Source organism: Urocampus carinirostris, chromosome 5 (assembly GCF_059441175.1).
Source record: "Urocampus carinirostris isolate Australia breed hairy pipefish chromosome 5, RoL_Ucar_1.0, whole genome shotgun sequence".
Taxonomy (NCBI): domain Eukaryota; kingdom Metazoa; phylum Chordata; class Actinopteri; order Syngnathiformes; family Syngnathidae; genus Urocampus; species Urocampus carinirostris.
Genome location: NC_142353.1, coordinates 20,442,944 through 20,458,584, shown reverse-complemented (window position 1 = coordinate 20,458,584; position 15,641 = coordinate 20,442,944). Strand labels below are relative to the sequence as shown.

The window sequence follows — 15,641 nt, the reverse complement described above, 5'->3', positions numbered from 1 at the left end:
CTTCGGATGCAATTCAGTATCCTTTCCCCTGCAAACATGATAATCTATGTTTCAACAAGTTCTAATTTGGTTTCATTTGACCGTAACACATTTTCCCATTCCTCTTCTGGATCATCCAAATGCTCTCTAGCGAACCACAGACGGACCTGGATGTGTACTGGCTACACCAGGGAGATTTGAGTGCCTGGTGGTGCATTATGTTTCTGATAGTAGCCTTTGTTACTGTGGTCCCATCTTTCTCTAGCTCATTCAATGGGTCCCCCAGTGCGGCTCTGGGATTTTAGCACACTGTTCTTGTCATCATTTTGACATCAAGGGGTGAGATCTCGTATAGAGCCCCAGATCGAAGGAGAAAATAAGGGGTCTTGTGTATCTACTATTTTCTAACAATTGCTCCCACAGTGGATTTCTTTACACCAAGCGTCTTAACTATTGCAGAATCAGTCTTTCCAGCTTGGTGCAGGTCTACAATCTTGTCTCTGGTGTCGTTCGACAGCTCGTTGGTCTTTTGGAGTGTGGGGTGTGACTGACTGAGGTTGTGGACAGGTGTCTTTTATAGCTTTTATGAGTTAAAACAGGTGCCATTAGTACAGGTAACAAGTGGAGCCTCTTTAAACCTCGTTAGAAGAAGTTAGACCTCTTTGAAAGCCAGAAATCTTGCTTGTTTGTCGGTGAGCCAATACTTATTTTCCATTGTAATTTGCAAATAAATTCTCTAAAAATCCAGCTATGTGATTTCTTTTTGTCCACTTTCTGTTTACATTGGTCTCTCTAATCTTTTCAAGTTGTAGAGCTCGCACAATTGGTGGTTAGCAAAATACATTATTTGCTGTAATGATTACTGATTCGGGGCACCTACGGCTGCCCCGGTGGCGCCAACAGCCCTGGTCGCTGATTGGCTCCTTGGCACTTTTTAAACCTCCCGACTCCCTGTTACCGGCGTCCGATCGTTGCGAACCATCAGCTCCTGCTGAGGCAAGCCTTCCAAATCTGACTCCCTGTTTTTTGACTCTCGTACGTTTCCCGGCTTCGGCCTGCTTCCGTTTGATCACGTCTCTGCTCCTGCGCCCCGACAACCCGACCAGCTTTTCCCTATTCGACACCGCTATCGCTCGCCAGAGAAGAGCCACTTCCGGGTCCCGAGCGACCTACTCCCCACAATCAACGATTACTGGATCTTGGGTGCTAGCTTACGTCTCCTTCTCAATAAAACTAAGAAACTAACGCAATTGGGTTCCCGTCTCCGTTCCTGGTTCCTGACAATTTGCCCCACTGAATGAGAAGGGGCCACTCTATTTACGTTGTACCACCCTAAACTTGTCAAAAATTCACTGATTTTGTTTTTGGTATTCCTATTACAAGCACTTTGATTCGTTTCCATAAAGAGTTTAAATTAATCAGTTAATCCTTAATTTTCTGTGTGTAACATGCTTTAAAACAGGGGGTCCAAACTACAGCCAACAGGCCATTTGCCTCTCACCGGCCACTCTTTAGCATACACTAAATATCCTCTTAAATGTTTGTTTAGTATTATTAGTACGCCCAAAAAATTGTAAAGAATAGCATGGTTGTTTGTATTAATTCCTATTAATTCCCGTTTTAAAACGTATTTAATTCTGTTCTACGGGGGAAAATATGTTTTATTTGGATGTGATGTGAATGGGCATTATTAAAGTCTATAGAATAAGAAGGTTAAAACAGATTTCTTCTTGACTTTCTGTTCCCCAGGGTTGGGCAAAGACAGAACAGGAGCTCTTCTACATTGATTTGTTTTGCTCCTTCGCAGCTGCCAAAAGCCTAAACACAAGCCCTGTGAAACCAATAAATGATTCTGGACATAAAAGAAATTGCTCTTCATGCGTAACGCGGTCAAGGCTGATGGCAGTAGATGTTGCTACGCCTGCGGCATAAAAAAGGGTCCCCCAAAGTATTACTGTCTTCTTTGCATTTCCTTTCGAATGAATATATATTCAAGAGTAAAGACATACTAAAGAAAAGGCTGTCACGGATGTTTCCGCTCTTGCAACATGGCTGTCTTGGACCACATCTGCATGACTTTTCCTAATATCAATGTTCTTTTTACAGATTGATTGTGAAAAATGCTATTACACCGATAAAGTAGTTGCAAAATCCGTTACTTCTGTGAAAAATATTCTCCTGCAAGCTTGATTGCTCCCTTTGGTTTCATTGTTGACGATTTTTAACAAGGCACTTAAACCTGAATTTGGTTGCATTTGCAAACAATTACATAAAAAAAGGACATTGACAAAACAAACCCATATCTGACAGTAGTTGATGTAAAGAATCGAAAAAAAAAAAACATGTTTCTGAGCCACAGAGCAAAGGTGAAAGAAATTTCAAAACACAACAAATGACCAAATACTGTTCCCTTAGCCACCTAGGATCCAGGTCATCGGGGCACTAATAGTGACGCGCCTATGAAAAGCTCTCTCCACTGGTGACGTTCCTGGCCTGAGTTTGGGTTGTGGCAAACTTGGTACTAGTCCATTACTTGATATTGTTGGCCCTTTTTTTTCTTCCTGTTCTTCTGCGTCCTTGTACTGTACCCTGGAGAATTACTTAATCAGTCGTGATAATTTTGTGGGGTGAACTTACCAGTATTCGTCTGCACATGGCTGACAACAGTTCTTTGTAGGGTCCAATGTGCCGTACAATGGGGTTGCACACTGTTTCATTTATCACATGGGCTTTGTAGCATAGCATCTCTATGGCCCGGATTTTTCTTTCAAGCTTTTAGCTGAAAGCCCAGGACTCACAAGCGTAGAGGTAGATGGAAGTAACCAGTGCCTGCATGAGTCAGATTTTTTATTTTACCGCAATACTGTTCTTTATCAGGATAGGCTTACGCCTGTAAAGTTAGGATGTGTTTCTAGCTATTCTGGCCATGACTTCTGCTCCTGAATTTGGGGACAGGTTCAAGCTCTTGGTCGATGATGGTGATGTTTATGGTGATACCTTGTAGGTGGTTGGTTATTCCTTTTGTTATTTTTTTACACTGATTTCCATACAATACTAGTTTGATGCCTTGTCTGGCGATTGACCAGATCTAAGTGTCTGTCTTTTAAACATGTCAAATTATTTTGGAAAAATGCCACAAAAACTGCTAACAAAAAGTTTATGGATGCATGAATGTAATCTGTATGTAAGACTGTGCCTTTTATATACTGGACCTAATGCCTCATATTTTTAGCTTTGCTTCGGCTATGCACCTACAAACCTCAACTTAGAGCTTATTAATATTCGAACACTACAGAGGAAATTTGCACGAGTAGCATTTCATCTCTGAGCCTTATGTACTCATGAAAAGAGCCATATCTGGCTCGCAAGCCAAAGGTTCCCGATCCTTAGCCTTGTGCTTCGGTCATGATCTTCTCAAGAAACATGTGAAGTACAGTTGAAGAGAGTAGTGTTGTTTCACAGTGAAACCACTCCAGGGGTGCCATTGATCAGGACTGCACTGCTGTCATTGGCCCCAACTGAACATTATACACAAATCATACACACAGAGTTGGGGGGTAACCGAACACATGAAACGGCCTCACGTAATCAGGATGCAAAAAATGTAATTGTTGTTATATTCATATAATAAAAGACGTCATCAAATTACAAGCACATTTAGTTAAAATAAGAATTACTTTTCAGGATTACAATTTTATTTTGAACTATATTCCGTATACATAATGCGCAGATTGACGAATTCTGTAATAAGTTCAATCACTGACACTAGAGAGACAGAGAGATGACATTTACACAAGACGTGCTTGAGCTTTATCTGCAAATTGTACAGCATCTTATCCACCACTGCATGTTTGTCAGAGTGAATTATATGTAATAGCACTTTTCTTTTAATCTTGGTCTTAGTTGGTCTTTCTCCTTCAACTTAGCACTCATTTTTTTGAATTGTGAGAGACTACTGTTTCGTGAAGCTGCTAAAGTGTGCGTATTGGACACTAGGCAGAGAAGTTGCTCACTAGTGATGCGTTCAGGGACATATAGTAAGTTTAACTATCTTCATTTTCTATTTTGCAGTTAATTGTTGCTAAAAATCCACTATTTGATCACTGTATTATAATGTTGTGAGAATAATTAACTGAGCCTAGATATCTGGTACCCCCAATTTAAACAAGTAGAAAAAAGTTTGTTGGATCTTTAGAAAGTGAGCAATTTGTGAGTTTACAACACTATTGTTTTACTAATGTCTTAATGTAAACTAATTCAATATCTTGTCTGTCATGTAAAAGAGAACATTTTATTTTTGTATTATTAAGTACAATACGTAGTCAAAATGTGAACACTTTTTTGTAGGACTACAAGCAACTGCCTACGCTTTGTTTTCTCTATTTTTTTTAAGGTCACAGTGCTCGTTTATGTTAAACACAATTTAGTAATTTCATTTATATTCTTTTTGTCTTTTATTTGCTTGTTTGTTATTGGAGTAATTCAAAAGTAATCGAAGGTGACCTAGTTACATTACTCAAATATAATAGTATTCGGCCTGCGTAACTGATTATATTTTCAACAGGTAACTAGTAACTATCGTATTACATTTTTTAAATAACCCTCCCAACCATGTATACTCACAATTAGTTTTCATGACAGTTGACAGTTACTCTGTAAGGATTTTCTAAAATACTTTTTGTTCCTCTCATAAATCAAAACATATGTAGGTGTTTTGTTGAACTCTGTATTAGTTTAGGCAACATTACTCCTGATTATTCCTGGGTGAGGTTCTGCCCACAGGAAGAATTTTGGGAACAACCAGAGCATTAAGTCGTCTATGTTTTTGTTCTTGAAGCGATTTGAGAAGCAATCTTTATCACAAGAACATCTTGGTTCTCCTGGTCATTTTTTATTTAGAATATTGTAGTCTGAAAAAAGGTTGTGTGTGCCCATAAGAGTTTGTGTTTTTTTAACATCTTTAAAAGTGTTACCCTTTGGAAGTTTTTAATTGTAAGTCAATTTAAGGCATCTTCTTAACATAAAATCTTGTATGGGACCGACTACTCTAAACATGGGATTTTTGAAAAGATTGGGTGTCAGTTGAAGCACTAGCCTTTGTAAAAAACATCTTTACTTGAAAGCAACTCAAAGTCTAACATAGTTATAGGGTAGAGGATTACTCTTAGGAGTTGGGGTAAGAGGGTTAGGCATTCCTAAATTTGACTGCCCCAGGAGATGGATAAAAATATTGTTATTAATTATTACTTCTTCAGTTTCATCAGCACACTCACTAATTTGATCGGCACCCCTTCGAAACAGGCATTGGACGGCAGAAGACCACCGCTTCGCCTCCACAGACCAAGGGATGTAAAAAATATGTCCCAAGGGCCATATCTGGCCTGTTGAATGATTTAACCCGACACACCATAGATTTATGAGTATGTAGAAAAAAAGCTTCTGTACATTTTTTTATCAAAAGTTATGATTTATTTTTTAATACAGTAAATACAAATCAAATGCTTCTTTCCGCTGCCAAAGGGTGATAAAGCTATGTTTTGTATTTTGGGGTTTTTTGTATTTTTTTTTAGTCATGCTGCAACAAACATCACATCACAGAATGAAGAACTGACCTGGTGTTACTGGTGAACTTTTAACCAAATTGAAACAATTTATATCTAAAAACCCTTAGACTTTGACTTGATTTTTTAATGACTTTAACATATTTACCGAAATAGTATTTTTAATCACTTAAAAAATAGTTAAACATAGATCACTCCCATCCATCCTGATTTTGACTTTTTATCCAGGTATTATGATTTCAGCATAATCTTTTTATCAGTCAAGTTGGTTAATGAAAACACCACATTGTTGTTGTCAATGTGAGTGTGAATATATGCCATATTATTGGGTGACCGCCAATGCATAGTGTACTTTGCCCCTTGCCCAATGGTAGTTGTGGTATAGCCCAGTTCTTGTACAACACTAGTAAAGACTTGTGATAAACAATGGATCAATGGACATTTTGTGTTTGGTCTCTGAGGGTAAACTAGATTCTCAAATACCTCCACTACATCAACAGCATTGGGCGCTGGGGATCTTCAGACTGCTGAGCTCAGCCCATTTAAGACCACCAAAGAACAGAGGCATACCATGATTGCTGCCATTAATCTATTTTAAAAAAGGAGCCTGCAAATGAGTTTTTCTCTTACATATAAAATAATACCTAATAAAATAAAAAGATGTGAAATGCTTACTCAAAGTTTTGCTGCGAATTTAACTGTGTACATTTCAACAAAACAACAAAACTGGACCGCCACTGGAATGGAGCATAAAATGAACAAGAGTGCAGAAGAGTCACAGAAAGCTAATTAACCTATAACTGATCCCACTTGGATAGAGGGCCTGTTCAGACATTTTGAGACCAACAACGAAAGGTTTGCATGTGCCCCAACTTGATTGCACAGACCAACAGATGTGGAAGCTTATTAAAGACCCTCACTGGGCACAACTAGGATCTGTCAGACTCACAAAATTTGTGTTTCATTTGTAATCTGTGGGATGGGTATAAGGAAATTAATACGTTCAGGATATGCAATATGATTTGGACACATGTTGCAACTTTAAATCGTGGGTCCTAAAGGTGAAATGTACCTTTTAAAGCGGACTCGTGCTGAAATTGTTCAGTTAGCGTGCACTAACTGGGACAAGCTGATGCTGGCAGTAAGCGGTCTTGGGTACGTCTCCATCTGTAGCCTCTGGAAATTATCGTCACTTGGATTTTATTCTGAATCAATCTGCCTGAGACACAACTTGTATCTCGAATTTCTCGTACAGACGCTCCCCTACTTACGATCATTCAACTTATGAAAAACGGTAGATATGAACATTTTTTTCGGGATGTCGAAAAATATCCGGACATTGCTGTAAAGTTAGATTTTGTTTTGTGTGCACCTTTTTATGAGTACAGGACATTACTGAAGTGCTTCTTTCCGCCGCTACCGGCGTGTGGCATTGTTTGAGGTCACCCAGCATCCACCTGGAAGAAAAACAAAATCAGGTTTTCCACAAAAAAGTTCAGGTAAAAAGTTTCACTGTTTTCAAGTATATATTTTTCTATATAGTTAGAAATATATATAATTTATATCTGATAAATACTCTTTAATAACCTAATAACCTACACAAAATCCATTATCTGCACCGTTTATCCTCAGTAGGGTTGCTGGGAGTGCTGGAGCCCACCCCAGCTGTCTTCAGGCAGTGGCCATGGGACACCCCGGACTGTTTCCCAGCTGGTCGCAGGACACACGGAGACAGACAACTCACTCGCTCATTCACACCTAAGGCCAATTTCAACCGGCCAATTAACCTGAAATGCATGTTTTTGGGATGTGGAACGAAACCAAAGTGCTTGAAGGAACCCACTCAAGCACAGGGAGAACATGAAAACTCCACTCATGACCTCAGAACTCTGACGCGGTCGCGTTAACCACTCAGCTGCCGTGTTGCCACGACTAAAATACTGATCTCGAGTCAATTATTTTTTTCTTTAATGTTTAATTTTTTAAAACTCAGTAAGCAAATCCGTAGTCTAATCTGTGAAGTGTTAGTGTTAGTTAGTATACCGATACTTAGTAGTTGGTGGATGAGTCGATACCAGCCTTTTTTAAGGTGCTGTTCGCAAATTGCAGATTGAACTATCAGCTGCTTTTTGATAGAAATTTAACATTCCTTGAGATAAATCAATAAACCTGACATGCATGTTTTTGGAATGTGGGATGAAACCAGAGTGCCACGCAAGCACGTGGGGGAAGACGCAAACTCCGCACAGGAAGCCTGGTAGCTGGATTTGATTCCTTGACCTCAGAACTGTGCTGCGGATATGCTAACCACTCAGCCGCCGTTCCATCCCTACCTACACAAAATAAGATCACAAAATCATTAAGAAATTATATGAAAGTATCTCAATCAGTAAAAGAAAAACAGTGCTTTATGGTCATTTTAAGTAATTCTCACTGTTATTTTGGATTTTAACCACTTGTTTTCTGTTGCACGACAGAATACTACAACTTCTTGTGGTCAAATAATACACATTGTCCCTTTAACTACTTTATTAAGATGGAGGCCTCAAACCCTAATACTCAGGGCTGCAAATGCGCCCAAGTCTGCGGGTAATATTACTGATCCAAGGGCTCTTTTGCAACAGATAAAAGTGTCATTACTTAAGACCTGAGACCTTAGAGGAAAAATAAAGATCCAGAAGGTTTTGATTTCTTTTTTTATAAATTATTTTGTGCAGTTTGTTGGAGCTAGCGCTGATTATTTGACATATCGGTAAAACAAACAATTAGACTGAACCAAAGTACAAGTGAGGTAAACGTGGTATCCGTAACTTAAAAACATTCTATTTGCTAATGCCATCTTTCGGCTGAAATCTTTATCGCAATCTCTGTCAACCTGTTTGTATGGCGCCTGTACGTTTGTGTCTCTCTTATATACGATCAAATCAACTCTTCTTTTTTATCTTTTTTGGGGGTTTGGTTAGGCACCGCGACCACGTGCATGATATCACTCTCCTCCCCCAATTCCCCCCACCTCCTTTTTTCCAGCGTGATGCGCTGCGTGGCCGGAACACTGATGATAAAAGTAAGTTTAAAGCAGATAGGCACTGTGAAAAGAAAAAGTCTTTTTGTACTCGGTTGGGCATTGTTAACACATTCTTAATAGAGAAAATATTTTATTTTACGTTTTTTAATCAACGTACCCCACCTTTAAGTACTGCAATGGATCACCAACTGCCGTTTTTCCTTATCACATTAAGGATGCTAATGGTTATTACTATTTACTTCATCAGATCCAAAGATTAATCATTTTACCTTCCACCTGCTTTAACAATGAGGTTAATCAAATCGTCTCTCTTGTCCGCCTGGGTTGAAGTCACTCTCCGTGGCGCTGAGTGTAATGCAGCTAATTATGTGTAAATGGAGGCACTGTGGCTTCTTGAATGAGGATTGACATCTTGATGGATGTGCTGGAGAATGCAAGTTAGTGCTCTGTGAAGCATTTCTGCACTGATAACATGCACAGTGTGTTAGTGTTCACGTTACAGGTCCCCAGGTTCCCTCAGGGGAAAAAAACAAAACAAAACATTTAATTGCACTTGCCCATTTTATGAATGTAGTTCAAATAGATATTTGACTTTCATCAAGTCAAAGGTCATCAAGTTTGAACAGTTTTATTGACACTATTAACAGCAAATAAACAATGTGAGGTTTGAACGATTTTTCTCGACAATCTTAACAGCAATTAAGCATATTCACAATTTCGTTATTCACAATTTCGTTATATCTGACAACATGACGTTTTAACAATTTTTTCGACATTTTTAACAGCAATTAAACACACAATTTCATTATATAATATCCCAACAATATGAGTTTTTATCGACACTTTTAACAGCAATTAAGTAGAATAGAATAGAATAGAATATGCCTTTATTGTCATTGTTACAACATGGGATATATTGTAACAACGGAATTGGACGACTCAAGTCCACATTATCAAAGAGATAAAGGAACAAAGTACATGTTTTAACTGTCTTTGTTGTAAATAGGCTCTGCTTCCTCCGGAGGGGGGGTCATGAGGGGGGTGAGGGACAAACAGAAATGATGGATCGAACTGGAACGAAATACTTCTTGGTTTGGTTTTTTTGGTTTTTAGCAAATAACAATGTGAGGTTTGAACAATTTTTCTGGACAATCTCAACAGCAATTAAGCATATTCACAATTTCGTGACGTTTTAACAATTTTTTCCAACATTTTTAACAGCAATTAAACACCCAATTTCATTATATCATATCCCAACAATATGAGTTTTTATCGACACTTTTAACAGCAATTAAATACATTCACAATTTCATTATATCAGATTTTAACAATATGAGGTTTGAACAATTTTTATCGACACTTTTAACAGCAGTTAACCAATATGTAAAGGGCAATACTATTGTGCAAGGGCATAGCTCTGTCTTCTCAAGTGGGATTATACATCCCACCCTCCCAAGCAGCATCCTCCAGTCCTCTGCCCGGGATGCTCAGATGGGTCCTCACCCCTCTTACTTTTACCTTCCACAACCACCCGAATAACCAGGCCGTTGCTGCCGGGACCGCCGGTTCTATTTTTAGCATTCAACTTACTGTAAAGCTGTGCATTTATCTATGCAATTTTTTAACAAGTGTGGTGAATAGACCAAATGAGGTAGTGGTGACTAAGTTAATGATGATCACCCTATTTTTGATTATGATAATGTGATGTAAATGTGCAGTACTATCTTGTGTGAGAGGTCTTTAGAGTTTGCTAACATAACATCACAACATAGGCCAGGAGTTGAGACCCTTTATAAAAGCCATGAAACACGTTACTTTAAAAAAGTAGAAAAAAAAACATGAAAAGTGTTATATAACCTTTAGATGTTCACTGCACCTCCCCAGCAACAGATTTATCCGACACTTGAAGTCCACGACATAGTAAAATAACAATAAGCAGAAAACAGTATAAAGTGAGTTTAGTAAATTAAATCTAAATCTAACTCTCACAACCTAAGACCACTGGTCAAGTAGACATAGCCATCTGTACTTCAAGTATTTTGTCAAACAAAATTCAATTGTAAAACGATAAAAAAATGAGTTTCACTCTTTAGAATAAATCACAATATTTAGACAGACAACTGCTTAAGTAGACATATGCCACTGTTCTACAAGTATTTTTAAACAACAACAGTAAACAGCTCTTCCCCCCGAGATTCGGTCTGCAACCTCAGTGGAAATGTTTAAATCCAAGCTTAAAACACACTCCTATTCTATAGCATATGAATAACCTATATTTTATGTTGACGCTATCTGTGTATCTGTGTATTACTTGCCCTCATGTAGGTTTTAGTTTAGGGGATGGTGTCATAATAGTCTGTAGTTTGCAATAGTCTTTGTTCTGTGCAGCCCTTTAAGACTCTTTGTGATTAAGGGCTATACAAATAAACATGAATTGACTTAAACAGTTCAACAATACAATGTACGTTTAACACTGCTGTGTAAGATAAAAATCAAACTCCTGAGACCCTGGTCAAGTAGACATAGGCAACTGCACTTCAAATATTTTGTTCACAACAAAAGTCCACATAAATCAATATAAAATGACTATCCAATCAATCCCTCTACATCTCATTCTTTTTTAACACATTTACTACCCATCCTTTATAAAGCAGACATTGTTTATTTAGGAACATTTCAGGACAAAATACCGTATTGCTCAAATTTCTATGTAGGAGGACAGGAGTTGTCTTCATAAAGAAACACGCTCAGACACACAATTGTTTTTTTCCATCCTTGTTCAGACATTCTTTTGACATAATGTTTTGGTCTTACGATAACCAACAAAACTGTTTGGTTACCTCTCACCCATACCATAACCCTTACCTCTAAAACCATATTTAAACTCTAAATATGGATCTAGGCACTTAATACAGTAATGCCTTATTTGATCCCATATTGATAATAAAAATCCAGAAAATGTCCCTAAGGGGAACAAATGCATGTATGCATGTCAGGTCAAGTCAATGAATCTTTATTTCTATAGCTCTGAATCACAAGGAGTCTCAAAGGGCTGCACAGAGCACAGATTATTGCAAACTACAGAACTATTATCACACCATTCCCTGATCTAAAACCTACATGAGGGCTCAAAAACTCAACCTGAGGAAAATGAATAAACCTTGAGAAAGGACCGCACATGAGGTAATCCCCCTTCCAGGATGACTAGGCCGCAATGGATGTTGCAATAACAAAGAATACACAGATATTGTCAACATGAAATATAGGTCATTCATAAGCTATAGAATAGAAGTGTGCTTTAAGCCTATACTTAAACAGTTCCACTGAGGTTGCAGATTGAAGCTCAGGGGGCAGAGCATTCCACAACACCGGGGCCCGAATGGAGAAGACTTTTGAACATGCGGTTCTCTTAAAGGGCTGTACAGGTTTCAACTACACCATCCCCTGATCTGAAACAAGCATGCTGCCAAGGAAACACTCAAAAACCTCAACATTGTCAAAATAAAAAACCTTGATAAGTGGCCTCACAAGTGGTAATCTCCCATCGAGGATGACCATGGTGCAATAGATTTCGCATTGGGTAACAATAGTCAAGTCAAGTCAAGTCATGTTTATTTATATAGCCCGTAATCACAAAGAGTCTCAAAGGTCTGCACAGACCACAGATTATTGGAAACCACAGAACATTATGACACTATCCCCTGATCTAAAACCTACATGAGGGCAAATAATAAACAGATATTGTCAACATAAAATATAAGTTATTTATATGCTACAGAAATAGAAGTGTGTTTTAAGCTTAGACTTAAACATTTCCACTAAGGTAGCAGATTGAATCTCAGGGGGAAGAGCATTCCACAGCACCGGGGCCCGAATGGAGCAAGCTCTCGAACATGCTGATCTCTTCTTGGCTTTTGGGATCACAATACACAAAACATAGTGAAAATCAATGAGAAAAAGTAAGATGTACAAATTTGTCCAGAAAACATCTCAAGCCTATAAAATTGTCCAAAAAGTCCATGAACATGTCAAGCAGAATAGTGCCTTTGACATTAGTATTTAATTGTTTGGTTTTTCACCTGAAATATATAATAATTGGCCCCACATCAATAGTAGGTGACAGAATAAGGTCTCCACATCACACACGCATCCTGAGAATTGGAAACGGTTGTGGGTGTGTTTGTGTCTGTGTATGTGTGTATTTTCTCCTTAACAATTCGTACTAAATAAATAAAAATAGTCTTCACTGGGCTTTTGATTGTCTGCTGAACAATCAGCCTGGATAAGCTTGAGCTTCCTGCAATCCTTAACAGGAATAGTGGTCCAAGAACATGGATGGATTTACAGTGTTTGCGCAGAGATATGGAGGTCTGCTGGCAAAACGTAACCTCCACTCATTTTGTGTTGTTGTTAAGCCACAATGGAGGCTATAAGATTGCACTTCCCCGGGAGAAAGTCAACAGCTTGTCAAATCACCGCTCAACAGCTGCCAATCTTGTGCCACTCATTCCTTCAACCTCCTGTAAACTGAGTTTCCAAAGCAGGCCATAAAAATCTGCCCAAATGTAAAACATATTTGCAAATTCTGATGGTAGTTTTTGTGGTGATTACTTCTGTTGTTGCTTATTTTCAAGTCAAAATTACAATGGCAGTTCATAAAATTACTTTAATTAGTGGCAATGGTCAACGCCAAATTTAGCAGACGCATATCGATACTAAAACCCAAATCTTGAGCAGTCATCAATACTGATACCACATACTTGATGTGAATCACCTGCGCTAGTTCCGTTGGCGCCAACTCCCTCAGACTCTGATTGGCTCCCTGTCCCTATTCAAACCCACTCCTGTCTGTCTCCTTTTGTCAGTCAGTCTGTGAATCTCTGTTTTTATACGGCAAGCCCTTCCTCGACCCTGACTCACGCCTGTCCCGTTTTTTGCTCCTGTTTGTCTCCCGCTACGACCTGTTTTGATCTCGACCACATCTGCTCTCCTGTCCCGAATTATGATCCGTTTTTGATTCCGACCATGTCTGCTCTCCCGTCCCGGCTTAAGACTAGTTTCCGACCCCGAAAACGTCTTGCTCTCCCAGTCTCGGCAACCGACCAGTTTTCCGCCACTGACTGAGTTTTTTTTTAAAAATCCTTTTTTTTTTAAATAAAAGAAAAAAATAATTGACTCATGACCAGTATTTTAGTCGTGGCAGCACTGCGGCTGAGTGTTTAACGCACTCGCAGCACAGTTCTGAGGTCATGAGATCAAACCTTCCTGTGTGGAGTTTTCATGTTCTCCCTGTGCTTGAGTGGGTTTCCTCCAAGCTCTCTGGGTTTCCTCTCACATCCCCAAAACACGCATTTCAGGTTAGTTGGCCGGTCCAAATTGTCCCTAAGTGTGAATGAGCAAGTGAGTTGTCTGTCTCCGTGTGACCTGCGACTGGCTGGCAACCAGTTCAGGGTGTCCCCTGCCCACTTCCCGGGGACAGCTGAGATGGGATCCAGCACCCCAGAAACCCTACTGAGGATAAACGGTGCGGATAATAGATGGATGGATAATATTTTAGTCTTCTGTTTCGTTATTTTGTTCAAGTTTTTTGGCGTGAATAAACCGCTCCAAACACATTAGATTTCTGTTTGGTAAGAGTTTGCCTCATCTGGTTTTAAACAAGCCCATGTTTGTTTTTTATTATTTGTGTAAAAATAAAGAAGAGTGCAAAATAAAATTATACCGCATTTAATGTCAAATCTCTGGCATGTATGGTATTGGTAATTGACAATCTGTACAAAATAGGGTCAAACGTTTTAAAGCAGGCTCCATTTTATCTAAGTAAAACAGAGCACGGTAGGTGGATTAAAAGACCTGTTCTTAGCTAAATAGATGGTGGTCTTGCCATGTTTGAACATCCAACTAAAAACTAACTCATGTATTATCGCTCAAACAAAGGAGTGCTTTGTGGGACTTACTGGACCGTGTGGAAGATAACGTGTGCATAAGGGCCCAACAACAAATAAATGGCCTCAGCCATGGGTGTAACCACCCGGTTTGGGCTCAAACACACCGTAACTTCAACCCGAACACCTCCAAAAATTAAAGCATTTGGAAAGTCTCTTTTACGTAATGAAGGACGGGCTAGAATGATATATGATGAAAAACGCTTGATTAAAAAAAGGTAAAACAAAAAACAAAAATTAGAGCAATGCAGCGTCGGAAATACTCCACCGACTTGAAATAATTCAGTCCATTTGATTCCTGGCAACGTTCCTCTTTTGCCTGGCTAGTGTCACTTGCGGCATGTTATTGGGATTGCAACCCTCAAGGTCAAATGTCACAGCTTAATCCATTAAGTGAAGATTGGACTTATAAAGTGTAAGATAGAATGTATAACTTTCTAATAAGTTCCATTCTTCTTCTTCTGTATGTTGTTGGGTATTAAATATCAAAACGTACCGTTTACCAAATTGTTCCAACTAGTTATCTGACTCCATTAACCAAACACATCCTACATTCACCCAACAATTTATGCACGCTCGTTTCTTGAGGGAAAAGATGATGAAGAAAGTCGAAATTTTCACACGGGGGCAGATTTAATTTTATTTACAATTTAACTAAGTGTACTCCATAGAAAATGGAGGGTGCCGACTCCACCCATGGGCGTGCCAAGGAAGCCTCCCCTGGGCGTCGCGATGTCTGGAATACTCAAAACAACACAGAGAGTTTCTACGTCATCAGGGCCTTTCTGCGTCTGTGCCGATTATCTTATCAGCCTTACATCCCGTTCCCGCCGTTCCTGTAAACAACATTCTCCAGCAGGGTTCCCTGACATTGAACTACAGCGCAGTCAGTGAACACATTTTGCATTAAATGTAATTTGTAGTCAATCGTATAAAATCCTTTATAGTCAAATGTATAAAATCCTTCAACGTGTCTGTGTGTGTACTGGGTATGGTGTACTTTGATTTTCTGCTAACCACAAAGTCTATTGTAGTGTTCATAAAGTGGAAGTGACACTCCTGAACAGTGTTGAATCATCCTAAATCACATCAAAGGTGTAATATTTAAACACTAAATAGCACTGCGGTGTC

General features: G+C 39.0%; 1 protein-coding gene across 2 annotated transcripts in view; it reads left to right on the top strand.

Annotated features, from left to right (window-relative positions):
- LOC148365707 (uncharacterized) overlaps positions 1-15,641 on the top strand; it is a 104,451-nt gene that overhangs the window by 78,147 nt on the left and 10,663 nt on the right. The window lies entirely within an intron of this gene.